Here is a 27,227-nt window from a genome sequence, read left to right as displayed (position 1 = left end):
TATCTAACTACTGCAATACAAATTCCAGCCATCATTGGACTGTTGATATTCTGAACAAAAAAGAGTTCTCAACCATGCTTATAGCTGTTTGACTCACTTCACACTGACTCAACGGGCATTCTCAGCTTCAGAGTGGCACACAGACTTGTGACAGACCTGGAATTTTATTATATAGGGTATACATGTCAGCTGGCTATTTACACTAATTCACTCATCACCCTTTTCATACTTAAGAACATAAGAATGGCCCTACTGGGTCAGACCAAAGGTCCATCTAGCCCAGTGTCATGTCCTGCGACAGTGGTCAGTGCCAGGTGCCCCAGAGGGAATGAACAGAACAGGTAATCATCAAGTGATCCATCCCCTGTCGCTCATTCCCAGCTTCTGGCAAACAGAGGCTAGGGACACCATTCCTGTCCATCCTGGCTAATAGCCATCAATGGACCTATCTTCCATGAATTTATCTAGTTCTTTTTGAACCCTATTATGGTCTTAGCCTTCACAACTTCCTCTAGCAAGGAGTTCCACAGGTTGACTGTGTGTTGTGTGAAGAAATACTTCCTTTTATTTGTTTTAAACCTGCTGCCTATTAATTTCATTTGGTGACCCCTAATTCTTCTGTTATGAGAAGGATTAAATAACACTTCCTTATCTACTTTCTCTACACCAGTCATGATTTTATAGACCTCAATCATATCTCCCCTTAGCCGTCTCTTTTCCAAGCTGAAAAGTCCCAGTCTTATTAATCTCTCCTCATACAGAAGCCATTCCATACCCCTAATTATTTTTGTTTCCCTTTTCTGAACCTTTTCCAATTCCAATATATCTTTTTTGAGATGGGGCGACCACATCTGCACACAGTATTCAAGATGTGGGCATACCATGGATTTATATAGAGGCAACATGATATTTTCTGTCCCTTTCTTAATTATTCCCAGCATTCTGTTCACTTTTTTGACTGCCGCTATACGTTGAGTGGATGTTTTCAGAGAACTATCCACAATGACTCCAAGATTCACAGATTATAGGACTGGAAGGGACCTCGAGAGGTCATCGAGTCCAATCCCTTGCCCTCATGGCAGGACCAAATACTGTCTAGACCATCCCGGATAGACATTTATCTAACCTACTCTTAAATATCTCCAGAGATGGAGATTCCACAACCTCCCTAGGCAGTTTATTCCAGTGTTTAACTACCCTGACAGTCAGGAACTTTTTCCTAATGTCCAACCTAAACCTCCTTTGCTGCAGTTTAAGCCCATTGCTTCTTGTTCTATCCTTAGAGACTAAGGTGAACAAGTTTCCTCCCTCCTCCTTATGACACCCTTTTAGATACCTGAAAACTGCTATCATGTCCCTTCTCAGTCTTCTCTTTTCCAAACTAAACAAACCCCAATTCTTTCAGCCTTCCTTCATAGGTCATGTTCTCAAGACCTTTAATCATTCTTGTTGCTCTTCTCTGGACCCTCTCCAATTTCTCCACATCTTTCTTGAAATGCGGTGCCCAGAACTGGACACAATACTCCAGTTGAGGCCTAATCAGCACAGAGTAGAGTGGAAGAATGACTTCTTGTGTCTTGCTCACAACACACCTGTTAATGCATCCCAGAATCATGTTTGCTTTTTTTGCAACAGCATCACACTGTTGACTCATATTTAGGTTGTGGTCCACTATAACCCCTAGATCCCTTTCTGCCGTACTCCTTCCTAGACAGTCTCTTCCCATTCTGTATGTGTGAAACTGATTGTTCCTTCCTAAGTGAAGCACTTTGCATTTGTCTTTTTAAACTTCATCCTGTTTACCTCAGACCATGTCTTCAATTTGTCCAGATCATTTTGAATTATGACCCTATCCTCCAAAGCAGTTGCAATCCCTCCCAGTTTGATATCATCTGCAAACTTAATAAGCATACTTTCTATGCCAATATCAAAGTCGTTGATGAAGATATTGAACAGAGCCGGTCCCAAAACAGACCCCTGCGGAACCCCACTTGTTATACCTTTCCAGCAGGATTGGGAACCATTAATAACTTCTCTCTGAGTACGGTTATCCAGCCAGTTATGCACCCACCTTATAGTAGCCCCATCTAAGTTGTATTTCCCTAGTTTATCGATAAGAATATCATGCGAGACCGTATCAAATGCCTTACTCAAGTCTAGGTATACCACATCCACAGCTTCTCCCTTATCCACAAGACTCGTTATCCTATCAAAGAAAGCTATCAGATTGGTTTGACATGATTTGTTCTTTACAAATCCATGCTGGCTATTCCCTATCACCTTACCACCTTCCAAGTGTTTGCAGATGATTTCCTTAATTACTTGCTCCATTATCTTCCCTGGCACAGAAGTTAAACTAACTGGTCTGTAGTTTCCTGGGTTGTTTTTATTTCCCTTTTTATAGATGGGCACTATATTTGCCCTTTTTCAGTCTTCTGGAATCTCTCCTGTCTCCCATGATTTTCCAAAGATAATAGCTACAGGCTAAGATACCTCCTCTATTAGCTCCTTGAGTATTCTAGGATGCATTTCATCAGGCCCTGGTGACTTGCAGGCATCTAACTTTTCTAAGTGATTTTTAACTTGTTCTTTTTTTATTTATCTGCTAAACCTACCCCTTCCCATTAGCATTTACTGTGTTAGTCATTCCTTCAGACTTCTCAGTGAAGACCGAAACAAAGAAGTCATTAAGCATCTCTGCCATTTCCAAGTTTCCTGTTACTGTATCTCCCTCCTCACTGAGCAGTGGGCCTACCCTGTCTTTGGTCTTCCTCTTGCTTCTAATGTATTGATAAAAAGGCTTCTTGTTTCTCTTTATTCCCGTAGCCAGTTTGAGCTCATTTTGTGCCTTTGCCTTTCTAATCTTGCCCCTGAATTCCTGTGTTGTTTGCCTATATTCATCCTTTGTAATCTGTCCTAGTTTCCATTTTTTATATAATTCTTTTTTATATTTTAGATCATGCAAGATCTCGTGGTTAAGCCACGGTGGTCTTTTGCCACATTTCCTATCTTTCCTACTGAGCGGAATAGCTTGCTTTTGGGCCCTTAATAGTGTCCCTTTGAAAAACTGCCAACTCTCCTCAGTTATTTTTCCCCCTCAATTTTGATTCCCATGGGACCTTACCTATCAGCTCTCTGAGCTTACCAAAATCCGCCTTCCTGAAATCCATTGTCTCTATTTTGCTGTACTCCCTTCTACCCTTCCTTACAATTGTGAACTCTATGATTTCATGATCACTTTCACCCAAGCTGCCTTCTACTTTCAAATTCTCAACGAGTTCCTCCCTATTTGTTAAAATCAAGTCTAGAACAGCTTCCCCCTAGTAGTTTTTTCAACCTTCTGAAATAAAAAGTTGTCTGCAATGCTGTCCAAGAACTTATTGGATGGTTTGTGCCTCGCTGTGTTATTTTCCCAACATATATCTGGATAGTTGAAGTCCCCCATCACCACCAAATCTTGGGCTTTGGATGATTTTGTTAGTTGTTTAAAAAAAGCCTCATCCACCTCTTCCACCTGGTTAGGTGGCCTGTAGTAGACTCCTAGCATGACATCACCCTTGTTTTTTGCCCCTTTTTGCCTAACCCAGAGACTCTCAACACTTCCGTCTCCTATGTCCATCTCCACCTCATTCCAAGTGTGTACATTTTTAATATATAAGGCAACACCTCCTCCCTTTTCCCCCGTCTATCCTTCCTGAGCAAGCTGTACCCATCCACACCAACATTCCAATCATGTGTATTATCCCACCAAGTTTCGGTGATGCCAACAATGTCATAGTTGTATTTATTTATTAGCACTTCCGTTCTTCCTGCTTATTACCCATACTTCTCGCATTTGTATATAGGCATCTAAGATACTGATTTGATTTTGCCTCCCAGTTTTGCCCTGACCCTTTCTCTCTGCCATTATGGCCCACGCTCCCTCCTATTTCTGACCCATTTCCCAGGTCTCCATGTTCCCCACTTACCTGTGGGTTTTGCTCACCTGTCCCCATCGAACCTAGTTTAAAGTCCTCCTCACTAGGTTAGCCAGATCTCTTTCTTGAGTGGTAACAGCTAGTTTAGACCCCATCATTTTATATGTATAGTTGGGATTATGCTTTCCAAAGTGCATTAATTGCATTTATCAACATTAAATTTCATCTGCCATTTTCTTGCCCAGTCACCCAGTTTTGAGAGATCCTTTTGTAGCTCTTTGCGGTCTGCCTGGGTGTTAACTATCTTTAGTAATTTTGTATCATCTGCAATTTTTGCCACCTCACTGTTTACCCCCTTTTCCAGACCATTTATGAATATGTTGAATAGGACTGGTCCCAGTACAGACCTCTGGGGGACACTACTATTTACCTCTCTCCATTCTGAAAACTGACAATTTATTCCTACCCTTTGTTTCCTATCTTTTAACCAGTTACCAATCCATGAGAGCACCTTCCCTCTTATCCCGTGGCAGCTTAGTTTGCGTAAGAGCCTTTGGTGAGGGACCTTGTCAAAGGCTTTCTGAAAATCTAAGTACACTATATCCACTGGATCCCCTTGGGGATCTACTTCAGTTAGATCAAGTAATTCTTCAGGTGACCTGAATGCCCATCTCTTACTCTTTGTCTCTGATCTTTTCTTCTAGGCTTACATTAGGTGGTCATCCCTCCAGGTTTCCTGCAGGACTGATGCAACCTAGAAATTCTAATCAGTGATGCCAATTCAGATTTTTTTGAGGAAGGTGGAGGAATCTCCATCCTTAGAGGTTTTTAAGGCCTGGCTTGACAAAGCTGTGGCTGGGATGATGTAGTTGGTGTTGATCCTGCTTTGAGCAGGTGGTTCGACTAGATGACCTCCTGAGATCTCTTCCAACCATAATATTCTATGATTCTATGATTTAATATGGCAACACTGCTTAAAAGTGGTTAGGCCATGTGCCCCCCAAACACTTCATGGTCTATTGACCAAATGCAAACATCTTGGGGATAGGGCATTCCCCAACCCCCCCAATTGGTGCCACTGCTTGTGGAGTTCTAGGTCTCCAATCACAATCCCTATCACTACCTGTGAGTAAACACAACCTGTCTCAGGGCCCCCTGGACACCCAGCTGATTAAAGCCAACCCAGAGATGCTTGCAATCATGTCCTCTTGTTACTTAGGGAACTACAGTGTAATCTATTATGAATTTACAGGATTCATTCCATCGCAGCGGTCCCCATTGTGATGTTCTGTTCCTTTAAATGTTTGGGAGCTTTGCACTCACCCTCCCCAGAGCAGATCCTCATTTTGGTTTTGGTTTCTGTTTTGCTGTCAGAACAATAAAACCACCACAGCAGACAGCTGTGTTTAGATCAGCTCCTCTTGTGTCTATCTCCTTCTCTGCTGGGTCCAAGTACAATACACTTTGAAGCCATTAACTACATGGAGGCTCCCTAGGGCAAGGCAAAAGTGGTTGCTATCCCTACATCTGCAGATGGATCATAAAACTGGGAAGAGTCCCAAGAAGCAGGATGAGCTATGGGGTGTCAAGATCATTAATGGAATAGTGCCAATGGGGAAGTGGGCAGATTGATATATATTGTTCTTGCTCCCTCAAACAGATTCAGAGAAAAGTAAACCAACCACTTAGCTCTCACCTGAGGTCCTCTTATTACCATCATTGGACAGCTGTCTTAATTCCCCATTCAGAGAAAAGGGGCAGACTCTCTCAGAACAAGTATTTCAGGCTCTCCGAAGACTCAAGCAGACATCCCTGTCTCACATTACACTAAGTTCTCATTTTCAAGGGTTTCCTCACAACCAAAAGGTCTCTAGAATGACTTTTTTCTTTTAAAAATTAAAATCAAGATTTTGGGGACAACATGGCAGCCTCAGAAAAGGTACTGGCTCATCAAACCACCACGAGCCAGGCCACTTCAAACGCTGCATATTACTGTATAACAAATAATGCTGCTAGAATGAATATTGGGTAATTTGGGGGAAATATTACCAAGTTATAATATTTACAATGTTCTATGAAATTTAAATTGTTTCAAGAAATATTATATTCTAATCAGCAATAGTTTTGAAAATAAAAGCCATTTTACTTTTAAACCTAGTGTAACAACTTCAGTTTCTGTCAGTTCAGGAACCAGTTCAAACCTTCCCTCTTTGCTCTCAAAATCCTACCTGGATGTGCTCCAACCTAACTCACGGACCCATTTCTTTGCTTCCTCCATCTACCGACTACTGGCTTCTCTTCTTCTCTATTCAATCCAATTATCAATCAAAATAAAGTAGAGGAGAATTCCCTCCTGGCAAAAGAGGGATACCAGGATAACTCGGATCTCTATAAAGCCTCAGCTACTCAGCATGTGACCTCCAGAAGAAGAAAGAGGAGCATCCATGTACTAGCAATGCAAATTCAGGTGAGCAAGCGTTTTCATGCTCTCTCCACAGGTACTAATGCAGAGGGTGGACTAGATGATATATCTGAGGGAAGGGAGCAGAAGGAGACTCCGCCGATTGGAAGGGATGAGATGTACTGTCCTAGGGATAGGGGTTCCATGACCACCACTCCCAAGAGAAGGAGGCAGGTGGTGGTGGTCAGGGACTCTCTTCTCAGGGGGACTGAGTCATTTATCTGCCATCCCGACCGGGAAAACCGAGAAGTGTGCTGATTGCCAGGAGCTAGGATTCACGATGTGATGGAGAGACTGCCAAGACTCATCAAGACCTCGGATCGCTACCCCTTCCTGCTTCTTCACGTGGGCACCAATGATACTGCCAAGAATGACCTTGAGTGGATCACTGCAGGCTATGTGACTCTGGGAAGAAGGATAAAGGAGCTTGAGGTGCAAGTGGTGTACTCATCCATCCTCCCTGTGGAAGGAAAAGGCCCGGATAGAGACCGTTGAATCGTGGAAGCCAATGAATGGCTATGCAGGTGGTGTTGGAGAGAAGGCTTTGGATTCTTTGACCATGGGATGGTGTTCCAAGAAAAAGGAGTGCTAGGCACAGACTGGCTCCACTTAACAAAGACAGGAAAGATCATCTTCCCAAGCAGGCTGGCTAACCTAGTGAGGAGGCTTTAAACTAGGTTCACAGGGGGAAGGAGACCAAAGCCCTGAGGTAAGTAGGGAAAGTGGGATGCCAGGAGGAAGCATGAGCAGGAGAGCGCAAGAGGGGAGGACTCCTGCCTCATACTGAGAAAGCAGGACGATCAGCAAATTATCTTAAGTGCCTATACACAAATGCAAGAAGGCTGGGAAACAAGCAGGGAGAACTGGAAGTCCTGGCACAGTCAAGGAATTATGATGTGATTGGGCTAACAGAGACCTGGTGGGATAAATCACATGACTGGAGTACTGTCATGGATGGACATAAACTGTTCAGGAAGGACAGGCAGGGCAGAAAAGGTGGAGGAGTTGCATTGTATGTAAGAGAGCAGTATGACTACTCAGAGCTCCAGTATGAAACTGCAGAAAAACCTGAGAGTCCAGGAGAGCTAGTTATATTTTCAAGAATCCTTATTGAGGTTGCAGGTACAAACCATCCCGATGTGTAGAAAGAATAGTAAATATGGCAGGCGACCAGCTTGGCTTAACAGTGAAATCCTTGCTGATTTTAAACACAAAAAAGAAGCTTACAAAAAGTGGAAGATTGGATAAATGACCAGGGAGGAGTATAAAAATATTGCTCAGGCATGCAGGAGTGAAATCAGGAAGGCCAAATCACATTTGGAGTTGTAGCTAGCAAGAGATGTTAAGAGTAACAAGAAGGGTTTCTTCAGATATGTTAGCAACAAGAAGGTCAAGGAAAGTGTGGGCCCCTTACTAAATAAGGGAGGCAACCTAGTGACAGAGGGTGTGGAAAAAGCTAATGTACTCAATGATTTTTTTGCCTCTGTCTTCACAAACAAGGTCAGCTTCCAGATTACTGCACTGGGCAGCACGGCATGAGGAGGAGGTGACCAGCCCTCTGTGGAGAAAGAAGTGGTTCAGGACTATTTAGAAAAGCTGGACGAGCACAATTCCATGGGGCCGGATGCGCTGCATCCGAGGCTGCTAAAGGAGTTGGCGGATGTGATTGCAGAGCCATTGGCCATTATCTTTGAAAATCATGGCGATCGGGGGAGGTCCAGGATGACTGGAAAAAGGCTAATGTATAGTGCCCATCTTTAAAAAAGATGGGAAGAAGGAGGATCCGGGGAACTACAGACCAGTCAGCCTCATCTCAGTCCCTGGAAAAATCATGGAGCGGGTCCTCAAGGAATCAATTCTGATGTACTTAGAGGAGAGGAAAGTGATCAGGAACAGTCAACATGGATTCACCAAGGGCAAGTCATGCCTGACTAATCTAATTGCCTTCTATGATGAGATAACTGGCTCCGTGGATGAGGGGAAAGCAGTGGATGTGTTATTCCTTGACTTCAGCAAAGCTTTTAATACAGTCTCCCACAGTATTCTTGCCAGCAAGTTAAAGAAGTATGGGCTGGATGAATGGACTATAAGGTGGATAGAAAGCTGGCTAGATCGTTGGGCTCAACGGGTAGTGATCAATGGCTCCATGTCTAGTTGTTAGCCAGTATCAAGCGGAGTGCCCCAAGGGTCGGTCCTGGGGCTGGTTTTGTTCAATATCTTCATTAATGATCTGGAGCAGCGATCAGCAACCTTTGGCGGATGGCCACCATGGTTCGCCGCTCTAGGCCAATGGTTACATTAGTCTTCATATATTTGGCAAAAATATAATTTCCAACTATTCTTCTGAGATGGAAAAATGTCTTTTTTTGTTTGTTTTTTTACAGCTGCAATTCCTTGTTCTTTACATGGGAAATGGAAGGAAAACTCAGAGGTACATACAATTAGTTAAGTACAGACACCTGCATTTAATACTCTTATTTACTTTACCTTGATTCTTTTTATCCCTCAAGTTCCTACTTTCCAAAAGCCTTTCGAGTTCTTGTCTCCAAGAATCACAAGGTCCTTTTTTCCTCCACTTAGTTTCTCACTCTTAGTGCCACTGTACAGTTACATGAAAAAATGAGAAGTTTGGCATGAATAAGGGTTAAGATTAACTATCATAAGTCTAGGAAATAAATTGTACTAAGATTGCAGCTTTGGGATTTCCTGGAAAGAGATCAACAAGAAAACCAAAAAGTTTATTTTGCTAAAATACTAAAAACATCACAATGATATGTCTTCCACAGGTGTCCCTTAAATGGGAGCTTTACCTGCATACAGTTATGACCCTGAAAGTCATTAATGCTTCCCTGTACTTCATGCGTCAAGACTGAACTGGTAAAAATCTGTATCAACTGTCTCTTTCCCCCCCTAAATCTATTGTATCATACCTTTCACATGAGATATTTATAGATCCTGTATAATGTACTGTAGAGTGTTGTAGCTGAAGTATTACAAAATTGAGTGGATTTCAGAATGTGCATCTACAGCATGGAAGAGGCTTAGTTTGTAAGAAAATGTGGTTCTAATATATATTTTTAAATGAATGAATGCCTAGTAAATACATTAAGAAAATTAAGAGTAAATTATATATAGAGTCCTAATTATGTACGATAACATATTTTGGTGGTATTTTCCAAACATTTATTAGAAAAATTACTTCAGCACTCTGTAAAAGCTTCTATATATTTTTCTTATAAATGCCCATCCCTCCTTCTGTTTCCCTCTCCAAAATAGGTAGAACATATAGTAATGAAAACAACTTCCACATTTTCTCTTCTCGACATAACCAATATGCATATCACTATTTTCCATTTTACTATAGATCGCATTTTCACACACCAAAATATAAAGGGATAGCTCAGTGGTTTGAGCATTGGCCTATTAAACCCAGGGTTTTGAGTTCAATCCTTGAGGGGGCCATTTTGGGAACTGGGGTAAAAATCTGCCTGGGGATTAGTCCTGCTTTGAGCAGGGAGTTGGGCTAGATGACCTCCTGAGGTCCCTTCCAACCTGATATTCTAGGATAATACACAGTGATTTCATCATAGGAAATACCGCAAAAGCTGTCATAGGTGATCACTCAAAAGAACCAACAAAAAAAATGGTTGTTTGACAGAGGTGGGCTTTTACTATAGGTGAAGGAGCAAGACTTACTTTGGTTTGGTTTCTTCAAGAAAATAAATGACTTAATAAGAGTAATGCCATGAATAATTCCATCTAGCTTATTTTACAATAATTCAATTTATTCTTTTGTAAGACAATTTCATGCTGGTTCAACACATCCTAAGGACATGTGGGCCAGGGCTGAATGAAGTGCAGAATTGGACTTAGAATTAGAGTTGGTGAATATCTTTTCATCAGCATTTTTTAATATATAAAATGGCTTCTGGAACCAAATGAAAATGTTTGCAGAAAAGTTTTGGTTCAGTAAACATTTTTTAGTTTTTCAATGTAAAACCAAACAACAAAAATTTTAGGTTTTGGGTTTTTTTACCCATTTTCTGTATTTTCTTCTTCTTCTGCCAAAAAAAATGGAGAGAAATTGGGGGGTGGGGCGGGCAAAACTAACCCCTCAAATCTTTTCAGTGTCCCAGCTTCTATATATGGTAATTTTGGGCAGGATGGTGAATAGACCTCCACCCCTGAACTCCCATTAAACCTCTGTACTCTAGGCCCTGCAAGACCTCGGTCACTTCTGAAGTGGCCTCACCAGCCATTAGGGGTCTCTGGTGTAGACCACAAAAAACTTCTGGTATCACCTTCTTTTTCCAAAGCAACAGCATTGGGAGAGTGAGGCACAGTGGACCTCTCTCTGGTTTTCAGTAAGGAAAGCCAAGGGAAGCCAGACACAGATAAAATGATCTCAGGAGGAATATGTTTTAGAGGAGAAGAAATAATGGGCCAGGGAGGTAGGAGAGGAGAGACCCACAAAGGGCCAGGGAATGAGGAGGAGGATGAAAGCTGAGGAGGCAGGTGAATAGAGATAATCATAGTAATGTTATATTTACAGTATAAACGCTGTATCAGTCAATACAATTTCACCTTAATACCAATAGGCAAACTCTATTCAGCCCTGGCAGCATATAGGGGAATGAAGCAGAGCTGGAGAATGAAGGCCCAAGCAGGCCTTTAGATGGAAGCCCACCAACTCTATGAAAACAACTCAAATAGTCAGAGAGAAGACAGGTCTTTTAGAAGTCAGAACCCCACAACCAGTTGTGGGCTAGAGACCAAGCTCTGTTTGCAGTTTTGGTTTTATGAAAATTATTCTTTTTTAAACCGTGTAGACTCCAAAAACCCAGAGAATAAAGTTTTTGGGAAAAGGACATGCTTAGTGAAAGACTTTGTTGCATAACCAGGTGACCTCTTACACCTACTTATAGAGCTCTCTTTGCACTCTTTTTCTAGATTTATGAGGTGCTTGCAGGAGCTGTTTGGGGCAGCCAAGTATCACAAACCATGTGACATCATATAAAAAACAAGCAAAGTCTATGCGGGTATCAGCCCACCTACTGTCAGTGTGGTTTGCAATCTAATGATTTTACTCAAATTTTATTCTGCTCTCTGTTCATGGATTCCCAGACTATAAGAGCGCAAAGAAACACCTCTTTCCTTCTCACTTTTTCCTACTCAAAAGATGGTGCCCTTTCCTGTCAGATGCGGACTTCACCATGGTCATCCATGTCTTTGTTACATCTAGGCCAGGGACTGGCAACCTTCAGCGTGCGGCTCGCCAGGGTAAGCCCCCAGCGGGCTGGGCCAGTTTGTTTACCTGCCACGTCCACAGGTTCGGCCGATCACGGCTCCCACTGGCCGCGGTTCACCGCTCCAGGCCAATAGGGGCTGCGGGAAGTGGTGCGGGCCGAGAGACGTGCTGGCTGCCATTTTAGCCGCAGGCCCCATTGGCCTGGAGCAGTGAACTGCGGACAGTGGGAGCCGCAATCGGCCGAACCTGCGGATGCGGCAGGTAAACAAACCGGCCCAGCCCGCCAGGGGGCTTACCCTGGCAGGCCACATGCCAAACGTTGCTGATCCCTGATTTAGGCTAATCTACTGCAATATGATTTGCCTGGGACTACTGATGAAAGCCACCTTTAAGCTTCAGCTAATGCACAATCCAGCTGCCTGATTATGAGCAAGACATACCAGCAAGATTCTATTACAACCCTGTTCTGCATAGGCTGTCAATCACCTTCTGGGTGAACTTCAAGGTGTTTATCTCCAAAGTCCTATGTGGACTTAGTCCTGACTTGAGTGCAGGAGACTGGACTAGAAGACCTCTCAAGGTCCTTTCCAGTCCTACACTTCTATGATTCTATGGCCCAGGAACCAGATACTTTTGAGATTGCGTCTTACCTCTCTGCTCCACCATACCAGGCACATTCATAAGATTAAGCTTACCATACTAAGAATAAGGTTCAAGAGATCAGGGGCAGGGTTTGCTTGGTGGCATGCACTCTAACCAGAAATACATCTAAGCATGACACTAGCCACACTCAGCAAATGCTGTAGAACACACATCTTTGCCTGGGCTTTTTGCTAACTGCAGACTCCAATACCCTAGCATGACCACTATCAAGCTTACCCTCAAGTATTTCCTGTAGAGCTCTGTCATTGTACATGGTAGTAAGAACCTCACCCACTTCCTATGATTCAAATTTTGGGAAAAGCCATACCAAGTGACTTTTATCAGAAGGGACTTACCAAGTTGTCACCTTAATAGCAAATTGACAGATCAAAAATTTGCTACGAGTCTCAGAAGAAACTTCCAACCGATGAGAACTCATTAGGTAATAGAGTGGTTTTCCAGTGGGTTCACTGGAAGCCCAATTGTTTGAAAAAAATGTGAAAATGAACTCAACTGGGCAGAATGAAAATGTGTTGTGAGGACTAATCCTTCATTGGCAAGAAGAATTGGCTGATCCAGCAATTTTGTCTATCTCTAACTTCTCTGATTCTATGACTCTACAAGACTGCTAAAAGCAACTGAACCCATTTCCATTTCTGGTTATTTTGTGCTGAGTTTTTAAAAAATAATTTTAAAAAATTGTTTTTTTTTAAATCCTGTAATAAACACCTGTGCTCTTGGGGTGAAGCTTTGTATGCCAAATTTCAGCCTGAAAAGGATATTTCTAGCTAAGTTATAAATCCCTGAAAATAGAGATTTATATTTACAAATAGAGATTTATATTTACAATGGAAAGACTGATAAGCTCTTACTGCAGCTATACTAGCAGGTGGCCATGCTCTAATAAAGAGGTGTTATTTTAACAAGAACACTTATAATGGCAGTATAATGTAGTTAGGAAAGAATGAACTTTACAAGGTGAGTGTAGAACTTAACACTAATTCTCAAGCCAAAAAAACAAATAGTGGACCTCAAGGAAAATCTATTAAATACACATTTGCTCATGGACCATGTGATTTTATGGACTTTTACCAAAATGAAATGCAACCCACTATTTAATATTTTGGAGCTTTTAAAGTCTTCATCCATTTTGAAGCTGAATAAGTAGTGGCACTCATACAAATTTCTTCCTAGGAAACATGAATTTGGATAAGAGAATTCAAAAGATTCATAATCACATCTATGGAATATTATACTAATCACCAACACAGGAATCAACTTGGATTTACAATTCAAATGTGTTTCATTTATGGCAAAAATAAAAATGTTGTGGAAGGAGTTAATCCTTATAACAGACCACTCCAGTCACTTGAAAAGCTGCCAGATTACAATGGGTCCAGGATTTTGTCTCCTTGTCTACTGATGTTGTTATGGGTGAAATCACACTAGCAAAAGAAAATGTAAAAATCAGGGCAAAAATTCACCCCAAATCTCCCATACGTTAGCACAAAGCAGAAGTAAACTGACCTTGTACAGGGAACTAAGCAGGGGTTCAGAGGACTAAAGCCACACAGACCCCAACGTGGAGGTTGACCAGAAATCTGCAACACAGTCCTTCTGCAGCAACTATTCCAGCCTATGGATTAGAATATCAACCATTGTCCCTCAGCTCCTTGTATGGATGGCTTCTACATAGCCTAAATGCATACCCAGCATCCTGTTCCCTGTTCCACCCCAATACTGCTCTCTAAATCAACCCATTCCAAGCTGTCATGGAGGTCATCTCCCCAGTTTGATGGTCTCCCTATGTGGCCACTCCACTTATGCATCTCTAAACAAGGGCAGGGATACCATGGACCTGTGGAAATGATTAGACCCTTCTGGGCGGTCTTTCCCAAAGGGAACTTCACCCCAAGTGAAGATCTTTGTGAAATATTCCCTATAGTGGGATAAACCTATCAATAAAACATCAAAGGCCTTGATACTGCAAACACTGCTTAACTTTAAGCACATGAGTGTGAGCTGTCTAATGAGCTTCAAAGGAACTGCTCACATGCTTACAGTTAAATAACACACATTCAGGTCCTGATCCTGCAAACATGTAATACAAAACATGTTGGTCTTCAATCTCCTACTACCAAGGCCAGCCAAATGGCGCCCCAGGCAAGGAGCATCTTCGGTGCACCCCCACCTTCCCAAACAGCATTTCTTTTATATTGTTGCGTAGATAGGGGTTCGATCGATATCTCTGGTGTCTCATTAAATATGTCCTTTATTAGTTGCTACTTACACTCTCCAAATCTTAAAACACAAGTACACTTTCACAATTACACAATAAAACAAGGTTCACAATATCACAGCTGGGCTCACTTCACTTCACTTTGCTCTTATATCTCACAGACTGACTGGCGACACCCTGCCTCTTATATACCTGCGAGAGCATGGCTGACAACATTCTAGGAGGTTCAAGGAAAATGTAGTTCTCAAAAAGTCTAGAAGGTTCCACGAGATTCTACAAAGGTCCACAACATTCTAGGAGATTAGTGAAAAATGAATCCACATATGGAATACCTGAAACACTTTACTTCAAACATTCTATTGTTATCTTTTGTCGTTAACAACAAAAACAGCATCCCAAGCCCGGCACCCCCCAAGCCCGGTACCCCACGCGGTCGTATGGGTTGCCTGCCCCTAAATCCAGCCCTGCCTACTGCCCCCTCTGAAAGAATATCAGAAAATCCACCACTTATAAAAATGTCCTGGGGAAATCACTTCAAAAGAAAAAGAAATTACTTTTTTGGGACAATTAGAGAAACAGTAAAGGTCTGAAAAGAATAATTATCTGTCTTTGTTTTATTTCTTCAGACATCCCAGATTTTTTGTTTGCTTGTCTATTTAAATATAGGGATAAACAAACGTGTAAGCCTGCTGCCTCCTTGTTTATTTTACATAGCAATGAGTACAAAAAGGCCTGAGATGGCAACCAATCTCTTTGGATTTTTTAAAATTGTGTTTATTTTTATGGAATAAGAAACTTTATATGGTATATCCTTCTTACATGAGGCATTAATAAAATGGCACTTGCAAATTTCACAATGAGATTCAGGGGATGAACTCTCTTAATTTTTGTTACTGCATTACTGCAAACAGCAGGATGCTTACAATCATCATGCAATCTCATTAAAATTTAAATGTAAATCAAGGTGCAGCAGCTCAATAGCCTTCTGATAGTATATAGTCATATATTTAGATTGTAAGTTCTGTGGAACAGACTATCATTTGTTATGTGTCTGTAGTGCTGAGCAAAATGGGATCCTGTTTCCTGATTGTGGCCTCAATGCACTACGTGGTAAATAAATAAATAAAAACAACAGCAGCAATAATAATACTTTTTAGCACTGCTCTGGAGATACGCTCAGTACTCCAAAGTTCTTAGTATTTGAGCCAACAGAAGGTTGCACATTTAGCTTTGAGGTGAAGTCTTGCTCAATAGTCAACAGTGACACCTACAGTAAAGAAATGTGCGGCATTGATGGTATCAGAAGGGAGTCCTATCATGTTCTCCTCACTGCAAGGCAACCCCATCATGGGCTTCAAGACCAAGTAGTGCAACAGCAGGTACATTTTAAAGGAACCTTTAGATTCCACCATGGATACAGAAGAATCCAGAGGAAAAACAATCACTGTGAACACTAACTTAGTGAAAAGGAACTTCATAAATACAGTGTTATCTGTGTAGCACTGATGAAGAATGAGATCATATTTTTGTCTTAGTGTTTATTTAGGTAGAGTATAATGATATGCATAACCTAGAACCATGTTTTACATGATATGATGTTGAGTGTTTTGTTAAAATGGGAGGCTTGGATCCAAACTGGACCATTGTGAGAAGCTTCACTCTGTTCAGGTTGACAAATTCACGAACAACTTTTGAACATGGTATGAACAAGTATTTGGAGAGTCTATATGTTAATATATGCATCCCATTCCTGAAGTATAGTTGGTTTTGACCATTGCATAGGAGATGTAAGAAAAGTATTTTAAGTAACAGCATGGGGTAAAACTAAAGTCTGATATGTGTCACATCTTTAAAAGAGAAATCCAAGATCAGGGAAGATTACTATTGAGTGAGGCAGGCCCTCAAGATGTGGCACCTATTCAATGCTTGAAGCAAGAGAGACCAGAAACCCTCCAAGAGGTCCAAAAGCTAATGTGTTTCCTGGGATACTATCACAAGCTCATGAGGGACCTCATTAACACATAGCTAAAGCCGTATATGACCTTTTTCTGTGCCTGTGTATTCACCCCTTCCTTTTATTCAGAGTGCAACACCAACTGTCAGAGAAATATAGATTCACTAGATAATAATATAATATAGAGATTAGCTAGTCAATGTATTTTGTTATCTCATTTCCAGATGTAGAACACTGACATAGTAGAAAGATCAAAAAAATCACTTCCAAAGTCAAGGACCAAGAGTGAGACTGTCGCCAATGAGAGAGCTGAGATCCTGACTTCAATGAAAGCTAATGACATTTAGCAGCTGCTCAGCAGGGTTAAATGTTTCAGTTGTTCAGCCCCTGTTGTTGAATGTTGGTATTGATTTTATAGCAAATGTGACTAATCCTCTTCAAAAGGTGGGTAATGCTTCAGCCCACAATGCTCACACAATTCCAGTTAAAACCAACAGGAACAGTGCACATGCATTCAAGGAAAGCATTTTATTTCTCTGTGCATGTTTGCTCCATTAAACAAACCTCTCCACTGTGAAAACTATAGGCCTAATCCAACACCCACTGATGCAAATGGAAAATTCCCATTCACTTCAATGGGTCTTACATCAGGCACTATGAACCTAAATCTTGCTGCTCCAGGCATAGACTTCCCATTGACTGAAGCGGGTGTGAGTCACATTAAGTGGCTGAAGGACCAGGTCTTTTATAACAATTCATTACATGGGATACAACAAAATTCATAATCAATCTCTTTAAATAAAAGTTTTTCTTCAAAGAAACAAACTACTGATTTATTCATGATGAGTATTCACATCTTTTTCTGTTCTTTAAAAAAAGTGAATTTGGTGCAGCAAATTATTACATTTAAATAATAGTTAATTCAAGTATGTTATTTTATCAAATAAAAATAATTATCAGCTTTATTTGGGGAAAAATTTGAAGGGAGCATTTAAAAAAGTTAAGAAGAGAATTTTAAGGAATATGTTTTTAAATATTTATAAATATTTTAAATGTTTTCAAAACACACGGTATGGTAGAGAATTAGAACCTCTTTCTTCTAACACCGAAAAAGGAACATTATTACCATAAGAAAAACAGAATTATCTTCAAACCACTTTGCTCCTTTCCCCCGATTCATTGCAGTGCTTTATCTAAATCAGACCCTCCTCCAGCTTGGCTTCCCCATTTATAATTGTAAAGAAACAGTACATATCTCATTACAGACAGCTACAAACCTAGTAGCATTAGGTATATATTAGAATCCTAGAGCATCTATTTATTTTAAAACTGATTGATATCTTTTAATTCTGTTTTATACCACCTGAATTCAGAGACTGCAAAGACCTTTAAGTACTCTAGTCCATCCTTAATTTCTATAGCTTTGTCCAATCTACTTTCTAACTTGTTTCTTTTCTTCTTGTGTTTCCATCTCTTTTCTGTGTTTTCTTTCTTTTTTTTTTTAATAAAGTGCCCTGTAGGTTTGAGAGGCTGTGTCTGCCTCCTTGGTCCTCTTTCCAGAGACGGTTCTGAGAAAAGTTATTAAAAGTAAGCCATATTTTAGATGTAAGAAGGTCACTTAAAATCCCAAGGGTTTGTTTAGCCAAATTGCAAACTATAGGCACTTTATTCCACCTTCAACGGGGCAAACTGGCAGAGAAGTCAGTAACTTTAGAAAATTGCAATCAGTCAGAGATTCAGTATGTGATAAATGTAATCCATCACTAAAGATCCAGTGGGATTCCAACATGATAAAGTTATTTGTGGGATCATTAGACATGGTTCTTCAGCTCTCAACTGTTTCCAGATCTACTTTCCAATGTACAAATTTATTCACTAAAGGCTCTATTCATTTTTATCATGCAGACAGGAACACATTAATACTGAAAAAGCCTAACAAATGTGTACTCCTCTGTTCACCCAACCCTCAGAAGAATTCTTTCAGAAATTATTCCTTCCAGAAAGGGGAGTTATCTGCATAGCATAGCATGTATGGCAATCAGGTCAATGAACATCCTTATTAAAAAGCCCAGTTCATGCCCCTGACCCCCCAAGTCCCAACTTAAATGACCACTTTGTTGTTCTGGAGATGGCGGACTTGTGGAATATGAATCCTCTAGCGATTGGATGAGCTGTTGTGCCCCACTTGGCCACATCTGCTCCTGGGTATCCAGAAGAAGAGGTCTGAATATGGTCCAAAAATACATTGATATACAGCTTAATGTTGAATCCAAATTTGTAGTACAAGATTTTAGTCCAGTTTTCGGTAAGCTTTGAATAAAACACATCTTAGTACAGATGGCAAAATCCAAATGACTTTCAATTCTCTATCTGTAAAATGGGGATAATTGCACTTCCCTATTTCACAGGGGTGTTGTGAGGATACACACATTAAAGTGTGAGAGGCACTCAGATAACATGGTGATGGGGACCATATAAGTGCCTAAAATAGATAGGTTGCTCACAGAGGAATCAAAGTGATTAAGGCCCCAATCCAACAAAACACTAAAGCACTTGCTTAACTTTAAAAATATAAGTCTCACTGAAGTCAGTGGGTCTACTTATGTGCTTAAAGTGCTAAAGTGCTTTTCTGGATTGGGCCCTAAGTCTTCAAGGAACTAAAATGTTTTCCTTGCTGGGCAGGGGATTAGCATCTAGGACATTATTTAAGGCTGTTTAATTGGGAAGTGTGATAGGATGTTCACTGCACACTGCCCCTGAAAGGGATAAAATGGCTCAGAAAGGTGCTACTTGACAGGATGAGGTGGGTGAGGTGTAAGTTGGCTATACATCCCTAATTGAACCTAAAGCCCAGCTGGTTGGGAAGAGGAGGGGCCTGTAAAAAGCCAGGGAGAGGACACTGGAAAGGAGCTGCAGTGGAAGAGTATCAGCAGTCACTCTCAGAGTTGAGAGAAAAAGGTAGAAAGAAGCCTAGGAAAAACAACAGCAAAGGTGGGATGGCATGGACCTTAGCTGCTGACTGTAGGGTCCCAAGGTTGGAACCCAGTGTAGAGCACAGGCCTAGTTTCCCCTACCAGCCACTGGGGGAATGGCATGAACAGGGCAGTGGACTTTGAAGACTGCCTGAGGCAGTTTGTTTAGACAGACATTGATACACTGAAAGAGGAGAAACTATAGTGACCTGGCTGGAGGTCTAAACTCTGAAGAAAAAACATTGCAACTTGTGGGGTGTAAGAGAAGCCACAAGAGATGAGAAACCACAAGAGGCGACATCGTGCCAGTAGTGTGCTAATCCCCAGACAGGCTACAAGGAGGCATCCTAGCAGTGAGTAGAGCAAACCCCATGACAGGGAGAACTGTTAGTTCTTCCAAAATGACATGACAATCAACATTTCCAAAATGATTGTCTGGGACAGAAGATTAACACTTTAAAATTGCTTCATGTGTCTTGGTGAAAATGCTTTGTCCTTCTAAGATCCCTGAGCATTCCCCATTTTCACCCCTCCCCTTTGAAGCCCTATTCTGTACTTGCCCTCACATTCACTGAGAAGAACTGGATGGGACTAGGCCCATCAGTGACAACCTTTTTTCCCTTTGCTGCTAACTCCTGAGGTAGCCTCTGTGAAGTGGTAGAACACAGCAGTGTTTTCTGAAGTGCTTGATACCCCATTAGAATGTCAAGATGACATACCAGGTACTTTATATGGGATAGTTCTGGAGCTGTATTTTGCCCATGCGTACATTCAGCAGTACAGAAGTGATTAATCAGCAGAGGGATATGGAAAACAGAAGAAGGAATGGGATGTGGTTTCCACTGTATAATGAACAATATAAGTGCTCTGCCTTCTCCCAGCCCTTTCTGGCACTTCAGTGATAATTTTATTAGAAAATGTTGATGACTTCTTTCTTTTCCTTGGCTGGTCTGTTTCTCTTTTGTAAATTCTTCCTACATATTGACACTGGCAGAGACTTGAGCCAGCTGGTAATGGTTTTGTTCCTGTAAAAAAAGGATTGTGTGTCCTTGACATGTCACTGGATTAAATAAATATTCCCTGAGAATAATGTGGGCCTAGAGGCTGTAACTTTTGGTTCTCAGACTAGGACAACTGGGTTTAGAATATTCAATAGCTAGATGCAGCTTGTTTTATAAGACTGAGTGGGAAAGCATGACAAACATATACATTTATTAATGACATCTTTACAGGATATCCCAGTTTAACTTGACAACTCTACCAGCAAATGTCATGGGAAGCCCAAAGATATTACACGGTACATATGACATGACAATACAGTTCTAGTAGAAGCTAAATGTCAATAATTTTAGTGTTTTAATACTGTAAGCACTGTGTACACCTATGGTGTTCTATAGATAATAAATAACATCTGTTTTACTGACTGGAGTTATCTATATTCTAATAACCATGGATTTGAATTTCTACTTTTGATCCGGTGTGCCTGGGGCAGCCCTCACTGGAAATGCCAAGGTCAGGGCAGGCTGCAAAAGGAAGAGCAGATACTCCCAAGACTGGTGGGTAACACTGAAGTTAAACTCCCCAACCAGTTACAAACTGTGCTTCTGATCCCCCACACTGGTTATCAAGAAGTAAAAAAGAAATCACACAGCCCCCTTCATTGCATTCCAATTCTCTGGCTCCCAATCAGCACCAAGGACCAATACAATGAGAAGTTATTTAAAAAACTCTGCTCCCATATACAAAATGTTCTTCTGACCCCAAAGGGTCAGCCATGTTACCAGGTCAGTATAAGTCTGGATCTTACCCAAAATACTACATTGCCAGCCAATCCTTTAGTGTCTAAAACTAAAGGTTTATTATAAAGAAAAAGATAGAACAAGAAGAAAGATGTTAAATGATAAAACAGTCACATACATACAAAGATTTCAAAGTCCATCAGGTTCCTAGCAGTATTGATAAGTTTGCTGGCTTGAAAGTCCTTCTGGAATACACTCACAGCTTGGATGGGTCGTTCGGTCCTTTATTCAGAGCTTCATTTGTAGAAAGGTGACTCAAGCGGTAAGAAGCTGGAATGAAGACAAGAAGCAGGAGCAAAGACAAAATGGAGAAGATGCAGCTGCCTTTTATAGTCTTTTGCCATGCAGCTTGATTTCCTTTTTTCCAAACACAAGCTGTCCAGCACCTGGCCTGGAAGCCTTAGAGTTCTGTCCATAGGCCTGTCCCTGCATGCCTGCCTGAGTCATAAGGTGTATCCTTTGCCTTCTGTCAATGGGTCAATTGTATAGCTGATGTCCCTTGATGGGCTATCAAGCAGGCTAGGCAGTGCTAGTGCCAATCTGTCGAGGGTGTCACCCAGATGCATAGCACAATTTTGGAACACATACATGAGATTATCATACCTGGCAAATTATAACATTTTTGAAGATACCTTACATGGCAAATCTGGCATAACCCATTGCAATTTTATAATACTGGTATTCAAAATATCCTAAAGTGTCCCCAGATTCCATACAGCATCACACTACTATATAGTCCTGTGGATTAAAAGGAGTCTATTTTTTTTAAATATGTTGTCATTTGATATTTGATGTTCTGAGACTGTTCTTTCAAGTGTAAAGCAGTAACAGTAATGTTAAGACAATAGTAATGTAACAATGTTTTGGGAAGGAAGGAGATAATATGATTCATCCAGGTCCATTCATCAAACTAAGTAGTCTTTGTCACTTATTTAGTTAGCTAGTTAAAATACACCTGTCCAAAGCACAGAGTACATGTATAAAATACATAGTTTTAAAAATCCACACAACATACAAACAGAATCAAGTCCACCACTAAAAAACACTCAATTTTGAAACTCAGCTTTTCCCAGTTCACCATCTCTCCTCCACTCAGCAATCTCCACCAGAAAATGCTTGGACAGAACAGATAAGGTGTTTTGTTACTCTGGGTCCCTAAAACCTATTTCTTTTCTAATATATTTATATTTACAGAATCTCCTGCTGTCTGTTTAATATAGATACAACATAACCATCCTTAGTAACACAGAAATTTTTGCACTAGATCAGACAATTGGTCCATTTGTACTCTGCTTCCAGCAGTGATCAGTATCTGATGCTTTAAAATATGAAAAAACATACCTTTAACATACCTAACTATGGCCCTGACGGATATACAAATGGACTTAACTTTATGTAACATGAATAGTTCTATTGACTTCTTTGGGACAACCCACAATGTGAGTTGTAGGCTTGGGGCTTAGCTGTATACTGTTTTATGGGAGGAAAAGGAAGGTGAAAAAAATCTTCCTGACCTCACAGGTGCTGTTCTAGCTACTGTCTCATTAAGAAACCCGACTAGACTATTATGACAGAAAAGATCCAAGGTTAAAAACTAAATCATTGACTTTTCCAGAAAACTTTTTATTGCCCAAAGTCACCATAGCAAATTTCCCTACCTTGTCTGCAATTGCATTTCTACATAGGAAGAAGAATGCCCACCCTCTCCAGAGCCTGACCTTTCCATTCACTTTGGGCAGACAGATTCTACTGAAACAAATGGCAGGAATCAAACACCAAAGCTTAGGCCCTAGTTAGCATTTTATTCTTCCTGTAGTACACTGCAAACCTCATATCAACTTGCAGGTTGGCAGCTGAGTTTCAAGAGCTAGATTGACTGAGCCTTGGAAATCTCTATCCACAGAATAGACACAGTGTAGGCAGTGACAGAGCAAATTTCCCAGTGTTACAACTTCAATGTGCCTTAATTCTGATTTAGAAGGCCCTCTCCTAGGGATGGAAGATATTCCTGTCTTCATGTACATTTAGTCCTTGGCCTCTTTGCCCATGACTGCCAACAAAGGTGCTAGTTAGTGCCAAAGGCACCTGTCCACTGGGAACTGGATTGAGCCAACCAAAACATTTTGCATAGACCACTGAAAAATAACTACATCACTTGGTAACAACTTTCAGTCACAGCACTCTGGGCTACATTGGAACATATACGCCAGAGGTGAGAGGCTTAGTATCCAAATATTACATTGTCTCTGAGAAAGCTTTTTTAGTTCTCAGCATGGCTGTGGAATGGCTGCCAATTGGTACAGTAGCTTCCCTCAGAGAAATGAACAGCAGTGGATTTTGCAGATAAACTCAGTAGAGTTCCCAGAAGTCACTGTTAAAGGCCCATATTACACATATATTCAAGGATTTAAAATAGCTACAAAGGATCAATGCAGGACTCCAGACTTAGAAATGAAGGGCTAAAATAGTATTGCTTGGCTATATTTGGGAGTGGAATCAACTAGGTGAATGCTGAATCTAAGAGGGTTTTTGTTGGTGGTGTTCTCGGGTTTTATTTATTTATTGGCTGAATAATGACCTTGCTGATGTTGGTCTTTCATTTATGAACTCATTCATATTATACCCAGGAGGTGCAAAGTGAACGCACTTGCATAGCAGCATGAAGTGGAATCTCATCAGCACACACAGCTACAGACATTTCCATTTGCTGTTGAAAAATGTATTCCTTTGAAAACAAGGGACCCACTTCACAAGTATCAGTATTATGGTACAGTGAATATTCCTTTAGTTAAGAATTAGAGTAACCACAAGGATAGTCACACACGATATTGGCCTGACAAAGTGCTAATTACACAGTCCAGGCCCAATTCTGCCCTTATGTACACTTGATTGCTTACAACACCTGATTACAATAGCAGTGGCACCTGTGTTCCAGCCAGCACAATTGGCCCTTAATTTATAAAACCTTTAAACGACAGGCACTTTTTGTTCAGAAGACGCAGGCTCTAGTCTCTTTTTTGGTGGAATCTAAAAATAATATTTACCTTTTACATAGCACTTTCAATCCACAGACTCAAAGCACTTTACTAAGAAAGGTAAATATTGTTATCTGTATTTTTATAGATGGGCAAACAGGGGCACAGAAAGGTGAAGTGACTTGTGCAAAGTTAGCAGCAGAATCAGCAACAGAACTCAAGTCTCCAGACTCCCAGTCCACTGCCCTATCTACTAGATCATAATGAGGAAGGTGGCTTGGTGCACAGGAAGTGGAAAGCTGCTGACACAGGAAGAAGGAAAGAGATGCACAAATGTGAGAGGAAACCAAGGTTCATTCAGACTGGAGGAAAGGCAGGACACAATAAATAAGCAAAGATGTACTGGAAGAGATGGGCAGAAAGGTGGGCACAGTGAGTTTGTGCAGAGCCCTAAAAGTGAAGACAGAAAACAATGGTGGAATTCAAGAAGGGGATAACATGATCAAAGCAGCCGGAAGACGATGTTGGCTGCAGCATGAACTAGAAAAGGAAGAGATGGGAGTCGGGGAGACATGGCATACCGTAGTGTAGTTGAGAGATGTTGACTTGCATTTTGGTAATGGGGATTGAGAGGAAAGGCCAGCCATTTTTGAGATGTTGTATACGTGGCACCAAAAGAATCAGTGAGAGCCAGAATGTAAGAAGTTAAGGGTGTAAGGTTATAATAAAATAACAACAATAATATTTTGCACTTGTATCAGAGCACCTTCCATCAGAGGCACCTGAATGTGTCTTATAAACATTGGGGCCATTGGACTTACTCAGATGTTTTCAGTTTTTTTAAAATGGGACTTTTTTCTTGATCTTATATTCTGAAGTAATAACTGTACCTATACCTACACAAAAAAGTGTCAAATAAGCATTGGTAAACTGTGAATTTTGTGATTTCTGCTTTGTGCCACTGTAAACTGAACACAAATTATTTCCTTAACACTCATTTCATTTCAGATGTAAAACAAAGTTTTAGAATAGTGATTCAGTTAAATCTTCATTCCAATAGTGATTCAGTTAGATCTGTTAGAATTTTTAAATATTTTTCCTTTTAAGTAAAGCAAACTGTATTTAATACCAATGGTGCTCTACAATTACAGGCACAGATATGAAATAATTGCAATTAAGTGTGAAATCACAGACACCATAAGTACTACCACATATTTAAAACAAACAACAAAACCCCTCAGTTTACTGGGGATAAAGGGAAATTAACATGGTACTAAATTGTAGCTTTCCATCAACTTTTTACATACGAAGACATCTCCTCTCCAATTACTTGCTTCTTTGTTTAACTGGATAAAGGACAAGCGTCATGTACTGCCTTTGAGGTTAACTTCCGTTACTATGCTAGGATGCTGTGTTTGTGGATCACATGGAGGACACATTATTTTGACCTACATTCTACATCTATACCATTCTACACTTCCTTGTTTAGATACCTATTCTCTCTTTCATGCTCATTAGCAGCAATGCTCCAAAGGCTTCTTTATTCAGTCTCTTCTTGGCCCTTGTGGCATCTACCCTGTTGTATCTAAGGATGTTGTTATATCCTCCAATTTCCCACTGTTCACAAAGGGAAGCGTTCATCATTCCTAGTGCTTTGTTTTGGCTATTCGGGGATTTTTAAGGCCTATATAGTCTACTACATCCTCCATCCTCTTCAAAAATGAAATGCTATTCTCTTTTTAGCTTGTGAGCGACATCAGCTGTATCTTCACAGGGGATCAATGCCAACCACATTATAACCATTTTCTTATTTTTCTTTGAACACAACACGAAGTCGGATTTTAGATCAGAGGTAGCTACTTCATGTGGCCAAAATAAGCCTTCTTTTCAGGTTCAATATTGTAGCCCAGTTGTCTTCAATTGCAAGAATTCCCTGTGGGGGGACTTCTTCCTTTCTACTGCTGTTCACAAAAGGAAAATCTTCTCTTGTCACAAATGTCTGCAAGTGCTTTTAATACATCACCAGGTCTCCAGCAGACCTAGTTCTGGTTCACTGCTTTACTCCAGCCTGATAAAATCTGCTGAGATGCCTCCCTTTTCCATAAATACTGACAGTAGGCTAAATCTGTCACCTGTTCTTAGTCCCAGTCTTGCAAATTAGCTGGTGCCAACAGATATCATAGGCTGCTTTTAAGCAGTGTTTTATTTTCCTCAACAATCTTATCTCCACAGGTCTGCCCAAGAAAGTTTCCTCCACAGGATTCCATGTTATACATTGTTCATCCTTAAACATGCTGCCTTAAAAAACAAAACCAAAAAACTATGCATTCAAACATTCTACCTACCTAAGTTTGTCAGTCTTTTCCTTTTTCCTGTCTCCCCTACAGTTAATTCATTATAAACTGAGCTGGGTGAATACTGGTAAAATTTACTCACCACCAAACTTGCTAATTTCAATTCACCATTCAGGCCCATCCTATCGACATCCTTGTCCATTCACTTTTGTGCAAACATTCAGGTTATGCCTTTTCCTCCACATACATGTTTATGGGAGGAGCTCTTTTATTCACATGAATATAGGAATTTGTGTATATATTCCTGATCAGATTGCTACCCTGTTAAACCCCTCTATTAGACTAGTTTTGTGTGCTTGGAAACAAAAGTGTTAGGAGGAAGGAAGAGAATGGAGGAGTAAGAAATCCAGTGATTTTCAAAGTAATAACTGAGTGATTATTCCTTGTGAGGAGCAGTGAGTAGGGGGGAAGACAATTTGAAGGAGGGAGAAGGTTTGAGTAACAGAAAAGCCTCTTGCCTGGAGACAGGTTGCATATGTTGCCTCCCCAGAATATGGAGCTTGGTGTATTCAGTGTTTGCAAATATCAAGGCAGAGGGATCAGTGTCAGGGGACAATCACATCTACCCCTGCTATGGAGCCTCGTATCTGGTCCTGCAACTACATGGTTATCCAGTACTGAACAAATATGTATGAACAATCACTGTTCTGAATGATAGCATGTCAT

This window comes from Chrysemys picta, chromosome 1, assembly GCF_011386835.1.
Source record: "Chrysemys picta bellii isolate R12L10 chromosome 1, ASM1138683v2, whole genome shotgun sequence".
Lineage (NCBI taxonomy): Eukaryota > Metazoa > Chordata > Testudines > Emydidae > Chrysemys > Chrysemys picta.
This window is presented reverse-complemented; position numbering follows the sequence as displayed.